General features: G+C 52.3%; 1 non-coding gene across 1 annotated transcript; it reads left to right on the forward strand.

The window, feature by feature from the left end:
• Positions 1-4,164: 4,164 nt before the first annotated feature.
• On the forward strand, positions 4,165-4,237 carry Trnav-cac (transfer RNA valine (anticodon CAC)). Its single transcript has one exon. It is a non-coding gene; the product is annotated as a tRNA-Val (tRNA).

A 4,237-nucleotide genomic window follows, 5' to 3' on the forward strand; every position in this document is an offset into this window, starting at 1 on the left:
ATGTTCCAACAGTAGATGTAGTTTTCGGAACACCAATGCAAGTCCTCAAGATCTGTGCTTGCATGGACTCTAGAGCCTTGATAGTTCCTTTAGAAAGCGGGACCAAAATGGCGATGCTGTAGCGTATGAGGCCAACGCGCCCGCCTGCCCGCGCTATGTATGCTGCGTCGTTCCGTTTGGTTGCCGGGCCGTCCGGGTATTCGGGTTTCGGCGACGAGTCCCCGTCCGGGCGTTGAGCGCAGCGCTGCCTGCCACCCTAAACGCGCAGCGGGCTGATCGTGCAGGCAAAGTGTTGGGACGGGAGAGACGGAAAACATCTTTATTTATGGAGCTCTGGGATCCGTCGAAGTGCGCCGCAGTCGAAGTGTCGTGTTGCGCCGCAGTGCAAAAGTGGAGATGTTGTCAGAGTACGACATCCGTGCCTCACGTTTTATTTCACAAAACACACCTCACTTCCTTGGTTCTGGTCATTTTATCTTTTCACCTCCCAGGCGTAATTTAGCGTTCGTTACCCATATACCTATCGCACGGATTGAGCAGTACTCGGACAATTAACCAGCCCGCGTTCTGCCTGTGACGCGAGGCGGAAAATGATTTGTTCTTCCCGCGCCCGCACCCGACATCAGTGGTTCTGCAACTTTTGTTTTCTAATGCACTGAAGGAGATAGCAACGCAAAACAGACGCCGTCACGACAATTGTGGCACGTACAACTTGCCACCATGCCGGAGCACCGATAAGGCGAATGTATGCAAATGCGCACGCGAGCGAAACCAAAGCTTTTCGCACAACCTCTCAGCTGATGGGACACTCGTTACAGCGCTATGATGTAAACGGAAGGTGGCGCGATAACTCCCGGCAAAATTTGAAACGCAATCGTCAAAGCACACCTGGCAAACACCACTCACCCGTAGGCCGCTCCGTGCTTGTGAATGTTTACAGCGGCGCGTTCGAGCAAAGCCGGTCGTGGTTCCAGCGGTAAGCGTCAAATTCGGCTCGCAGCTTGTGAAGGTGCTTCCTGAGCATGGGATCTACGTCTCGTGTCGCTTTGAAGAGCGACAGTACTTCCACGATACGCGGGTGGGAGCGCAACGCTGGCGAAAAATCTCGTACGGCGCCTTCGGCAAGCCGCTCACCTCCACCTCCACCGGCAGCCAGCCGGAGCCACTAAATGCTACCGCGGGCCTGAGAGTGGTGCACCTTCCATAATGCATTGCGTGGGAGGAGCCCGAGGAGAGGAGAATGCGGCGTCAGAGGAGGTTGGCTTGCCAAAGCTGGGTCACCTGACGTCATGCTCCCTTCTAACATTTTTCTTCCTCCATGGTTGGGTCCCGGATTGGCGGTGAGGGCGCCAACCGGCAGCGCTGCGGAGCGCGTAGGCGTCTCCGTGACGTCGGCTTACGGATTCTCGCATTTGTCGTCTGCTTCACTATGGCTCGCTCTCCCTGCTGTTTCTTTGCGCGCGGTTGACCAGATTTTGCGTATGCGCAACTTTTTAGATGCAACGCTGAGAGCATCTCTTGTCGACGGCCCTGTCCTCCCTGCGTGCGTCCGTCGTCGTCGGCGGCGTCCGCACTCTCCTCCGCTCACCCCCTCGCCTCTCCGATAGCTAACACTCTCTCGCGAGGGGCATTGGATTGGATTGGCTTGGATTGGATTAAAGTGGATTGTGTTGCGTCATAGCCGCGGCAGACGCACTGGCGCTGGCGCGTGCCGAGGGGCCCTATTCTCGACTGCACAAATTGCCGGCAATTCAGGCAATTTTCCGGAAGTCTTTTCTGATTGTTTTCAATTTTGGTCACGTGCTTCCGGTTGACAGAGCGGTTGTGTGTGCTGTCGTCATTTTGACGTTTCATGTCGTCTACGGACACCAGTTCTAAAGTTTGCCCTATTTCTCGTTACTAAAGGCGCATAATTCTTGGCCGGCAATGAAAAACCAGACTAAATGCAGCGGACTTGACAACGTAAGCCTGTCTTTGCTATTCAACAACAATACTGCTTGTAATACACACCCCCTCTGTGATTGGCTGAGAAGGCGTGACGTAATTTAAACAGTTGGCGGGAACGATTACGTCATGCATTGGCAACTTCAGCCTGCGTAAAAGTGACGTAATGCTACGTAACAGCTTGAAAGTGGCGGCTTTTTTGTCGCAAAATACAAGCAAAATAGGGCACAATATTGCCCCGGCCTACGGCGCCGCGAAATGTGCGGCGATTTGCAGCAGGCGCAGTTTCGCATGTGCGCTGTTTAAAGCACGTTTCCTACCGAAACAATTTATAGTTTCAACTGCTTCCAGGTCAGCGATCATGGAGCATACCAATAACGTGCAGTATTTTGCTTTTATGTTTGGCAATGAAATAAAAATTATTTGTTTGGCGTAACCGCAACATAAGAGGGCAGTACAAGCCTCTCCATGACAAAGAGAACCCAATGCATGGCATTAGTCCATACTTGTCCTAGTAAGCTGTTGGGTCACATGATCGAACTCGAGAGAACAATAACAATGAAAAGTGACTATTTAGTTCATTACAGCGCTGATTGCAGTCGCGCTTGAAGAATGAGTGAATCGGCGACATCGGTGCGCTCCGCGATTATCAGGCGTAGCGCTTCGCTGCTCTTATGTGTCGTAGAAGCGATGGTCGCGGCCGCCTTTTTCTTTGATCACGCCATAAACTTGTAACATAGCAGCAGATGATGGCGTGGCGGTGGTGGCGGCAGGGAAGGTGATAACGCAACAAAGCTTGCATTGAACCAGAGAGCCCAGCTATGTTAACAAAAGCGATTGAAAGAAATTAATAGATACGGTAAAAAAACTGTGTGATGTTCTATAGCTCGACATCCGCCTTTCGCTCGCTTTTGGATCAACGTTAATCGATCGCCTTGTGGTATTGGCGCCAAATTTGACCTCCAGAAATGTGTTTTTCTTGTCAGCCTCAGCTACCGTCTTAATTTTTATACTACATGCCAAGTATTTTTATATCTTTCTTGCACAATATTTGATACCTTGGTAGCGATCTTTATGAGTGACTCGTCAAATTACACTGCATGTAGGCATAGCTATAGGTGCAGCACGTCACTGATTGCTTACGTCGTGTTTACGCAAAAAAAACATGGGCGAAATGCCGGCAATTTGTGCTGTCGAGAATAGGGCCCCAGGTGAGAGCGAACACTCTCTCAACATCTGTGGGTGTGCGGCCGTGGCCTCCGCGATTTGCTGCCGGCGGCGCGCCGTTGCGCCGTTGCCGGCAGCTAGGGAGCCTACATAAGCCGCGCCTTCGTCGTTTCGGCTTATGTAGGCTCCCTAGCCGGCAGCAAATCGCGGAGGCCACGGTGCGGCCAAGCGCGCTCTCACTCCGCCGGTGGGCGGCGCTGCGCGCGGTGCTGCGCATGTGCAGTACTCTCTCTCTACGCGGTCTCCTCTCCTTCGGGCGCGCTGCACATATAACCGGTGTGCCGCTCTCCCTCGGCTTTTCGGTCGATGGTTGCTCTCCGTTTGCCCTTGAACCCCCCTCAGCGTCGCATCACACCAGGGTTCCCGCGAGGGGAGGTGGGCGTAATTTTTATGATAATAAATGACTTAACATCGCATACACTAGCTGAAGGCGAGATTTAAAGTATAGCTTTTGATACCGCTCCGGAAGAAACGTTGCCGGCGTCGCCCCATTCCTGCGAAGGCGGTCCTGCAGGTGCGGAGCATGAAGAGTCGGAGCTAGGCGTCAGCTTCTGTATCGAGCAATCTTTTGAACAAAGGGAACAGCCAGAGTCTAATAACCGATGATACTGAAAATGGAATACCAAAACAAATTCCAGGCCATCGGGGCTGTATCACATCACTTTATGCTGTCATGTCATGAAAGTATGCCGACATGCAATATGGGGCGCAAAAATATGTAGGTTGACTTCCAAATAACCGTTTGTGTGCATGGGCGCGTGCTGGTTTTAAACGAGTCACATCTATGGTAAAAATACACTCACACTATGCTCCTTCAGACCTCGAGGGATATTTAGGTACATTTCCTCCAGCCATATCTTCCCAATATTTTAAAGGCGTTGTAGTAAAACTGCACTCAAGAGGAGAAGGAGGAGAAAGCTTTATTTAACAGTGAAATACGCGTCTGGTGCGACGACCACTACGCTACCGGCGGGCTGTTGCCCCTCCACTGCCCCGCCGGTAGCGTAGTGGCCATCGCACCAGACGCACATTCTGGCGGTCGTGGGTTCGGATCCCACCCGGCGGG

Source organism: Haemaphysalis longicornis, unplaced genomic scaffold (genome assembly GCF_048455015.1).
Source record: "Haemaphysalis longicornis isolate Haplotype H1 unplaced genomic scaffold, Haemaphysalis longicornis Haplotype H1 scaffold_1, whole genome shotgun sequence".
NCBI lineage: Eukaryota > Metazoa > Arthropoda > Arachnida > Ixodida > Ixodidae > Haemaphysalis > Haemaphysalis longicornis.